Consider the following 11,565-nt stretch of genomic DNA (forward strand, 5'->3'; position numbering starts at 1 on the left):
CAAGCATGGTTCACTAGTCCAGAGCTTCTCCTTTGGGAGATGCCCTTCCCTATAAAACATAAGTCAGGTCCAGCATTCAACACACTCCAGATCAGTTGTAATCTCACATGAACTTCTGATCTCTCTCTTCTCCCTCAAGAACTTGTTCATTACAAGTTCTCTTCTTCGTTCACAAAATACAACTTCCGCGATCACATTCTGGGCTGGAACCTTTTCAGCTTAGAATTAGCGAAGAACAATAACATTACTAGTGAACCTCTCTCTACGTTTTGCAAACGTGGAGGGACCCCACGACCTGCGTTAGGCTAATCGAACCCCTGAACCCTTTTACCCAGAGATGTCGCTACAGGCCTTGGTCTTGTATTTGTTGCATCAACAGAGTGTAATTTGTATTTATTGAATATAATTTAACTAAATATATGATTAAGTTGTCATTTTCTGGTGTTTGCCCAGGTGTTCAGTTTCTTGCTGTAGCATGGTGTTTTTTTGATTGATTATTCCTTGTCTTTCGTAAAAAAAGTTTCCCAATTCCTGCAGTACAATATTTGAACTCTCACATTTATTATTTTTTTGTTTTTATAATGAAATAAATTAGGGGTGCAAACGAGCCGAGCTTGACTCGGAAAAGGCTTGAAACAAGCCGAGCTTAAACGAGCTTGCGCCTTAAAAACAAACTCGTTTAGTAAACGAGCCCGAGTTCAAGCTGGCTCGCGAGCCTTCACGAGCCCACAGCTTATATAAATATTAATTGATATATTTAAGTAATAATAATTATAGTTAATATATATTAGTTGATAAATAATAAACGAGCCGAGCTTGAGCATGAAAAACTACATATGATCCAAGCTCGAGATTTCATAAATTAAACGAGCTTGGCTCGGCTCGACTCGTTTGCATTCTAGAAATAACAAAAAAAAATCTTTAAATAAAGAATGTAAACCTTCTGGCACGGCAACAACCTTTTGTTTTGAGAAGTCGATCATTGGCTTTCCTTGTGCTCTCACAGCTCCAAGAAGACCATCAATTGCAATGCCCGCCGTTCCTTAATAGAGTCAGGCCATTCGTAACCGTTTCACGCCCCTTTCACTTCATGTTACTGTCACATCATAAAGTGCATGTCATCACACTGACACGTCGTCTCCTAATTTATTTGCGAGCGAAATCATTGGTGAATCTTGTCTTTCTTGTGTTAGAAAATATCCTTGTCATTTGGATCCTCAAGATCGTCTACTTTCATCGAAAGCACCATAAGATCGATTATATCGGTTTTATGTTGTGTTAGTGACAGTGGCGAAGTTCAGGGGGTCGGACGCCCCTCCCCGCCCCTTCTATACTTCGCCACTGGGTAGTGATAAAAGTTCAACGATACGTTCATCAAGTTTATCCATTTTTGCTTCGAGATCCACTTGACTCGAAGAGGATGTTCCGGTGCCTTTGTTTCTTGCCTTCGCACGATCTCTCCTCATAGGACGAGTCTCATGAACCGGCTCAAGCGGAGTTTCAAACTCGTTGTCGGAATCATTTAAATTAAAATTCGTCCGCGCAACAGAACCAACGTCAATGGCTCCCGCATATCCACCAGGGGCGGACCTACCCACATTTGTGGGTGGGCGGCCGCACCACTTGAAAAAATATTTTTTAGTGTTATTTTTTCGATAAAATCTCGACCGCACCCTTTAGAATTTTTCACCTGCACCCCTTGAAAATTTCAATCACCCCCTTTCGACAAAAAAATCATATTTTTAATTTATAAAAAATTATAATAAACACTGTTTTTTATAAAAATATAACCTAAATATTGACTTTTATGATAATATAACACCATTTATAAGTTTGTAACCCACTTATTAAACAATTTAGCCCAACCCAAGCCCACTTAACCCCACCTAACAAAATTTGAACTATAATAAAATAACCCAACCCAAACCGCCCTTCCTATTCTGTTTCTCCCGCTCTCTCTCTCGTGACCACGTCTGCCTCTGCGATCCTCTTCCCCAACGACATAACAACCAACAACAGCCATCCAACTCCAATTTCTTGCCGGAAATCGCAAACATCCGGCCACCAAACTCAACAGAATCCAAACAATACAAGGTACCTACGTTTTTTAATGTTATTGTTGTTTTATATTGTTTTTTTAGAAGAAATATTGTTTTTTTAGAAGAAATATGTCACGGCCCCCGACCCGGTGTGACCTGGTCCAAAAGCCGCGGGACAGTAACCCGTGGTATTCATTATTTAATTTGGCAGCGGAAATGTTGTCAGGATCTTTTAAACTGAAAATGCCCAATTATTTTATTTCACAATTTGGGACAACCTCATAATTTACAGTAAAGGGAAATTCACGAGGAAATCCCTTGTTTTACAAAACATGTTTATTTATTTTATTGAGCCACCTCTTCAAGCTTTTTAGTGCTACGTGGCACTTTTCCTTGATTCACAGTAAGTCACCTGAAACATGTTTAAAAAGATTTTATCAGCGGGGAAATACCGGCGAGTCATTCAGGTTATATAAAACGACACATTAGTTATAGATTACAGCATAAGAGCGATTACAATGGCTACTATCTTATTTTTATCTGGCGCCGTGTCACACCCTAGTGACGATGGTCATACCACTATTGGGTCCTTTCACCCAAGTAGTGATGATTGTCACTGTTAGGTGGGTGAACCTAACCGTGAGAAATTAGTAATGTGCACAATGCCCCATTTGCCAGTGATTCAAGATAACCAAGACTTAATCCCTGTAACTATAACTTTTGAAAATAATTTGAGTATTGTAAAACATTGTTGATAAAAGAGAATGACTCACTTTGCAAGTTTAATTTGGACAGAACCTTGCCTACTGATTTAGTCTTGTAACCTAGTTAAATAACAATGCACACGAAACTAGGTAAGTAACTTAATACAACATTTACGATAAGCTCACGAAATCAAAACGCTCACGACGAATGACAATGTATAGCCCGTATTCGGGCAGCACTTAAACATCCATCGGATCGGTTTCAATCGGTCGGACATTGTATCGTAGCAGTGATCGAATTATTACCCTGTGGTCGCAGCAGAGATTCGTGCTTGTATGTGTTTTTGAATGAAACAGTGTATAACTTCTCGTACGTAATGAATTTTTCCGTCGTAACACCACCACCATGCAAGTGCCAAACCCCTGATATATATATATATATATTGAAAAATGGTCCCTCTCGCGTGGCGCGCCAGACCCACCTGGTCCTGGCGCGTGGCGCGACGGCTACCCTTTTAGGCTAGGGTAGCCTCGTGTCCTGTATAGCCTGGGCGAGTTGTTAACAAACGAATTTTCATGTTTACACTTCGGTTTTATGGATAATTATCCATTTAGGGGATACCCCCTTGAGTTTTAGGGGGACCCTGATCCTAGTTTCAATTGTTCGGAAAATTATGGGTCATGCCATACTATTTGGGGGTCTCAATTAGGTTTCCTATTGGACATTAATAAAATAAGAAATAATAATTTTGGCGAGAGTTGTTACATCCTCCCCACCTTATTTAAAATATCGTCCTCGAGATTTACTAGACCAAGTAGGGATATTTTCGCTTCATCTCTGATTCCAGTTCCCAAGTGTACTCAGGTCCTCTCTTTGAATCCCACTTGACTTTGCCCAGTACTAGTCTTTTGTGCTTGAGAAACTTGACCTTTCTGTCTTCTATCTGAAGTGTTTTCTCCACAAATTTTAACTTTTCATTTACCTCTATGTCTTGGAGAGGTACTACCAGGGATTCGGCAGACAAACACTTCTTGAGGTTAGATACATGAAACACGTCATGTACTCCAGCCAGCTCTTCTGGTAATTGTAGGCGATAAGCAACTGGTCCTATTCGTTGGGTCACTGGGAATGGTCCTACGTACCTTGGACTTAGCTTTCTTTCTTACCGAACCGAACTACCCCTTTCCAAGGAGAAACTTTTAAGAGTACTTTGTCTCCCACTTGAAATTCTAGCGGCTTGCGTCGATTATCTGCATAACTCTTCTGGCGATCTCGAGCCGTTTTCAATCTATCCTTAATTTGAATTATCTTGTCGGTGGTTTCTTGTACGATTTCAGGACCTGATAATTGATTTTCTCCTATTTCTGCCCAACAAACTGGAGTCCTGCACCTTCGCCCATACAGTGCTTCGAATGGGGCAGCTTCAATACTTGCATGATAACTATTGTTATAGGAGAATTCAATTAAGGGTAGGTGATTATCCCAGCTTCCACCAAAATCTATTACACATGCCCTGAGCATGTCTTCCAGGGCTTGGATCATCCTTTCACTTTGTCCATCTGTTTGGGGATGGTAGGCAGTGCTTAAATTTAGTCTAGTCCCCATGGCTTCTTGGAAACTTGTCCAGAAATGCAAAGTGAAACGACTATCTCTATCCGATACAATAGAGAGTGGAACTCCATGTAAGGATACTACCTCGTCTACGTATAACTTGGCTAATCTTTCCATGCTGAAAGTTTCCTTCATGGGTAAAAAATGAGCTGATTTGGTTAATCGATCCACAATTACCCAAATCGCATCGTTACCTTTCCTGGTTTTGGGTAACTTAGTAACAAAGTCCATTGTTATTAGTTCCCATTTCCATACAGGCATTTCTAACTGTTGGAGTAACCCTGAAGGTTTCTGGTGTTCTGTTTTAACTTGTGAACAAGTTAGATACTTAGATACATATCTAGCTATATCCTTTTTCATTCCTATCCACCAGAAGTTATTTCTTAAATCTTGGTACATCTTATTATTTCCAGGGTGCATGGTATATCTAGATTTATGGGCTTCCTCTAAAATCTTATCTCTTAAATTTCCTTGCTTAGGTACCCAAATTCTTCTCTTGTGGAATCTCCAAATTCCATCAGTTCCTTGCTCTAATTCCCTTATCCTTCCTTTCATTCCTTCAGCATCATCCTCAATTGCTGTTGCTTGAATATTCTTCAGTTGTTCCATTAAATCTAACTGCAGATTTAATCTAAGAGCACGAACTCGCTTTTGCTTTTCATGATACTTACGACTTAGGGCATCTGTGACTACATTTGCTTTTCCTTCGTGATATTGAATATCACAGTCATAGTCACTTAGAATTTCCATCCATCTCCTTTGCCTCATGTTCAATTCTTTGTGCCCAAATATGTACTTTAAGCTTTTATGATCTGTATAAATGGTAAACTTACTTCCATACAGATAGTGTCTCCAAATTTTAAGGGCAAAAATTATCGACCCCAACTCTAAGTCATGTGTCGTATAGTTTTCCTCGTGCTTTTTCAATTGCCTTGAGGCATACGCAATTACCTTTTTGCATTGCATTAGCACACATCCTAATCCTAACTTAGAAGCGTCACAGTAAACCTTAAAATCTTCTGTCCCTTTGGGTAAGGCAAGAATTGGGGCGTTTGTTAACCTTTGCGTTAAAATCCTAAAGGCCTCTTCTTGCCTAGGTCCCCATTCAAACTTAATTGTTTTACAGGTTAGCTTAGTTAATGGCACAACTATTTTGGAAAAATCCTTAATGAATCGTCTATAGTATCTAGCTAATCCTAGAAAACTTCTAACTTCCATAGCTGATTACGGGACCTTCCATTTGGTGATCGCTTATATTTTGGAGGGATCTACGTGAATACCTTCGTGATTCACCATGTGTCCTAAAAATTGTACCTCTTGTAGCCAAAATTCACACTTTGAGAATTTGGCGTAAAGCTTTTCCTTTCTTAACAGGGTTAAGAGTGCATGTAAATGCTCACAATACTCGTCCTGACTTTTGGAATAAATAAGTATATCGTCGATGAAGACAATTACGAATTTATCCAAATACGGTTTACAGATCCTATTCATCATATCCATAAATGCTGCAGAAGCATTTATTAGTCCAAATGGCATAACTGTAAGCTCGTAGTGACCATACCTAGTTCTGAAAGCGGTTTTAGGTATGTCTTCTTCTTGTACCTTCAACTGATGATATCCGGAGCGTAAATCTATCTTAGAAAAATATCTAGCTCCCTGAAGTTGATCAAAAAGATCATCAATCCTAGGTAATGGGTATCGATTCTTAATTGTAACCTTATTCAATTCTCTATAATCAATACACATTCGCATTGAACCATCTTTCTTCTTTACAAACAACACTGGAGCTCCCCAAGGGGACGAACTAGGTTGTATGAATCCTTTACTTAGCAACTCATCTAACTGCTTTTTCAGTTCTAACATCTCAGTAGGTGCTAATCGGTAAGGTGCCTTGGCTATGGGTGTTGTTCCATGAATTAGGTGAATTCTAAACTCTACCTCCCGATCTGGAGGTAATCCTGGTAGCTCTTCCGGAAATACATCCGGGTATTCTGACATTACAGGAATTTCCTTAAGTTCCTTACCCTTAGTGCTAATGATTACCGAAAGCATATACACTATTCCTTGCTTTCGTTCAAAACTAGCAACTTTCATTACGGAAATGAACTTCATTGGCTTACGTGGCTTATCTCCTGTAACCATGATTATTTCTCCTGATGGTGTATGAATTTCTATGGAATTCTTATCACAGAGGATTCGAGCATGGTTGGCTACTAACCAATCCATTCCTAATACGACATCGAATCCAGCTAAATTCATAGGTAACAGGTTTGCAGAAAATTTATGTCCTGAAAGTTCTATACCTCCTTTTTGCAAAACCGTATCTATGTTAACAGAATTTCCGTCTGTCGTTTCTACTGTATAAATCTGCCTAAGTTTGGTTAAAGGTAGACTAAGAGCTTGGCAGAACGAAGTATTTATAAAACTTTGGTTTGCACCAGAGTCAAATAATACTTTCGCATAAACGTTGTGAACTAGGAACGTACCCGTTATTATATCCGGAATCAGATCTGCTTCTTGGGTTGTCAGCTGAAAGGCTCTTGCGTTCTTCTTATTAGTTCCTTCAGCAGGTTTGGCCTTGTTATCAGCTGGTTTGACCAGTTTAGGGCAGTCTGGTTTAAAATGTCCAGCTTCTCCACAATTGAAGCAAATTGTTGATTTCTTTCTTCTGCAATCTTCTTCTTGGTGCCCCGGAATTTTGCAGAAGTTACAGTACCCCTTACATTTTCCAAAGTGCTTTCTTTTACAGGTACTGCAAAATGGAACAGTGGAGGGTTGCCCAGTCCCTCTTTTCTTGAAGTTGCTACTAGTATTACCCCCTCGGAATCCTTGGGTAATCTTCTGAGCCAATTCCTTCTTTCTGTTTTCTTCTCGAGTACGCACCAGCCCGTCAGTTAAGGTGTTGGCTAATTCCACTGCATCGTCAATTGTGCGGGGTCTCTCAGCTTTGACGATATCCCGAATCTCGCTAATTAAACTCCAAATGTAGCGAGAAATAAGTACCGGTTCTGGCGAGGCCAGAGTTGGTACAATTCTGGCATATTCGAAGAATTTCGAAGTATACCCTCCACAATCAACATCCACCATTCGGTGGCTCAGGAACTTATTCGCCATTTGTTCCTTTTCATATTCGGGGCAGAATTTTCTTTCCACTAGACGCTTAAATTCTTCCCAACTCATGGCATAAGCCATGTCACTTCCTTTGGCTTGCAACACTGTGTTCCACCATTCCAATGCCTCTTCCTTGAAGAGGTAGGACGCATACATAACCTTGTCTTCTCCAGCGCATTTACTTATTTTAATTACTGCTTCAGTTTTCTCTAACCAACGCAATGCAGCAGTCGCCCCTTCATTGCCTGTAAATTCGACTGGTTTACAGGCAAGAAATTCCTTATAAGTGCAACCAGGTGTTGCAACTTTCATTTTCTTAAGTATTGGGGCTTGAATTACATTGTTGTCATTGTTGCCGCCCCCGGTAACACTGTTACTGAAATTTTCATCGCGAGTACGCTTGCTGTGATTGGCTTGCTAAGGTTCAACGGGGTTTTTAACAGCAGCGACAATTGCGGGGATAGCGTTGGCTATTCCTTGTGCGACGATATTTTCTATATCTTGTCTATTAAGGAAATGATCTTCATTATTTTGTTCCGATTGATTAACTTCATTGACTGGTCGATTTTCCGCATTTTTCATCTGAATAATTAACAATATGAAATATTCCCACAAAATAAATAACAACCACACATAATCACGTTAACACGTATAGCCAAAATTGTCGACTTCGCGACGTTTATATTTTATATATTAGTATGCATCAATACACACCAGTTATATTACAAATGTTTTATTTTAAGTTATTTTACATGATTATATTTTATTATTATTTTATTATTATTAAACACATAACCACACAACCACAGTCAGCTGGTATTTCAGAAACGACGCTCCCTCTCGTCGTATTTCCATGATATCCTCTCCCCCACATCCCGAATTCTATTTCCTGCATCCACCAGTTCCTCACCATAGTGACGAAGTTCAGCTAAGTTTTCGGTGTTCATGGGTGGGTTTGGTGCAGGCTCAGGGTCAAACTGGGGAAAATAGACGTTGGGTTATTCATGAAGTTCTGAAATTGCCAATCATTCGTCCACCATTCTTCCAGCTCCCCGGTTAAAAGTCGGAGGTTGAGAATAGGCTCTGGGATAGCGCGTTCCAAATTAACTGGGAGTTGTGAGTCAGCGGGGTAATTGAAGAGGTTTTCATCGGCAGGTCCGATGAGGTCACAATTCGCCAGTTTGCGATCAAGCTCCTCCCATGGTGGCATTTCCTGGGCTTGCCCTGAACTTTCCCCGATCTCCTTTCCTTTCCCTTTATCCTTTGGATACTCAGTCTTTTTAACCTTCTGGGCAGCTGGCTTCTTCCTACGTCCACGTTTCCAATCCAAAATTCTCCTCCTCTTTTTAGACTTTGGTTTCTCCTGTGGTTAGGCCTGGAACATCATGGGCTCCTCAGTATCTGCTTGGTAACCAGATGGGTTTCCTGTAGTATCCGTATCGGTGGTATGGATAGTGAAATTTCAGAGTGCCTCCGATAGTTCATTCATGCTGTTAGCACACATGAAGACACACACAAATTTAAGTTAAAATTTTATTTATTATAAATTGAATTTTCACGAAATCACAGAATGGCAATCAGAAAAATTAAGTATTTCTAATTACTTAATTGGCTTAAATTAGTGGCTATGATACCACCTTTTTCTGTCACGGCCCCCGCCCGGTGTGACCCGGTCCAGAAGCCGCGGGACAGAAACCCGTGGTATTCATTATTTAATTTGGCAGCGGAAATGTTGTCAGGATCTTTTAAACTGAAAATGCCCAATTATTTTATTTCACAATTTGGGACAACCCCATAATTTACAGTAAAGGGAAATTCACGAGGGAATCCCTTGTTTTACAAAACATTTTTATTTATTTTACTGAGCCACCTCTTCAAGCTTTTTAGTGCTACGTGGCACTTTTCCTTGATTCACAGTAAGTCACCTGAAACATGGTTAAAAAGATTTTATAAGCGGGGAAATACTGGCGAGTCATTTAGGTTATATAAAATGACACATTAGTTATACATTACAGCATAAAAGCGATTACAATGGCTAGTATCTTATTTTTATCTGGCGCCGTGTCACACCCTGGTGACGATGGTCATACCACTATTGGGTCCTTTCACCCAAGTAGTGATGATTGTCACTGTTAGGTGGGTGAACCTAACCATGAGAAATTAGTAATGTGCACAATACCCCACTTGCCAGTGATTCAAGATAACCAAGACTTAATCCCTGTAACTATAACTTTTGAAAATAATTTGAGTATTGTAAAACATTGTTGATAATAAAAAAATGACTCACTTTGCAAGTTTAATTTGGACAGAACCTTGCCTACTGATTAAGTCTTGTAACCTAGGTAAATAACAATGCACACGAAACTAGGCCAGTAAATTAATACAACATTTACGATAAGCCCACGAAATCAAAACTCTCACGACGAATGACAAAGTTGTCACACCCTGTCTTTTGCGGAAGCGTATGATGTGTGACTAGCTTGTTATCATTGCATTCGATCATAATAAAAAAACTACATGATTTAAAACGATGTTCATCCATTCGGAAAATTTTGAGGATCACAAACACTTGTCATTTAAGTTTTAAAACACAACCTTCATCTAGGTTACAATTCAACAAAAGTGGATGACATCTAAACTTGTAGTCTACTTCTAGTTACAACACTTGCGCCCAAGATCCATCCTGTCACCTGAAATACATGTAATTTTGGAAAACATCAACATAAAGTTGAGCGAGTTCATGCGTTTTGCATACCGAGTATGAAAACATGGTATGTATCTTGTATAAATAAAGTATTCTTGCAAAAATAAAGTTTTCTTGTGTACACCACGTACTAATTGAATGTTTGTACAAAGACATTTCGGCATGTGAGGACATATGGAGCATTAGTGTTGGCTCCTTTAACTATGTCGATTACCCTTGACTGTGTCGATTAACCTCGACTGTGTCAATTTCCCTTGACTGTGTCGATTACCCTCGACTGTGTCGATTTACCTCGACTGTGTCAATTTCCCTTGACTGTGTCGATTACCCTCGACTGTGTCGATTTACCTCGACTGTGTCAATTTCCCTTGACTGTGTCGATTACCCTCGACTGTGTCGATTTACCTCGACTGTGTCGATTTACCTCGACTGGGACACCAAAGCACTCAAGAGGTCACATAAGGACCATGAGTGGGGCTCGGCCGTACCCGTTAGATCTAACCCTCGTCCCTAATTACTGAATGTTTTTAATGGCTTGGTACTAGTTTTCACCAAGACTTTATGGCATTTTTAGTATTAAGTCTATGCTCACATGATCTAGTAATTTCTAGGCATTTCTTAAAGCACATCATACTTGGTTCTCGTTCTCACCAAGTGTGCTTCTCGTATTTTTGTATTCTCGATTCATATTGCACTCGGTACTCGTTCTCACCAAGAGTGCTTCTTGTATTTTTACTACTTGAAAAAAAAATTATAATATTTGTAACATGTATTTCACCCCCGAGAGTTATAAAACCAAAAACAGTTAAAGAAAAGGGGGAGCATGAACTCACAACTTTGCGTTCCTGCGTCGTAAACTTCACCGGAGTTGCTTATCTAGCGTCGTGACCTAAACGCGTTTTATTAACGTTAGTCACTAGACTTGTATCGCACAAGTGCAAGTCACTATCTTTTGTATTTGTGTTCTTGTGTTAAAAATATTTATATTTTTAACTATTTGTCTTATATCATTTTCTCAAAAATAAATATACGTATCTTGTATTTTGCACCCGAATTATGTATTTTGTCCAAGTAATATATTTTCATAAATATATCCTCTTGTATGTGTCTAAGCATGTTGTATGTGTATTTTCAGGTTTATACTCCTCATGAGTATTTAGTGTATCTTTACGTCTCAATACGCTAGCCCGTATAACACATACTATATACACTTAGCACAAAAGTTGGTGATAAAATAATATATATTTTTCTCTCAAAAATATACATATTTATATCCACTTTTATTTTTGAAGAAATCCTCATTTCTTATCACCAAAAATTAGGGAAACCTTGGTAATACCTTTAAATACATTTTTAGGGAATAAGTTCTTCAAAAACTTATATTTTTCTAAGTGT

Source organism: Helianthus annuus, chromosome 16 (assembly GCF_002127325.2).
Source record: "Helianthus annuus cultivar XRQ/B chromosome 16, HanXRQr2.0-SUNRISE, whole genome shotgun sequence".
In the NCBI taxonomy this organism is placed as follows: domain Eukaryota; kingdom Viridiplantae; phylum Streptophyta; class Magnoliopsida; order Asterales; family Asteraceae; genus Helianthus; species Helianthus annuus.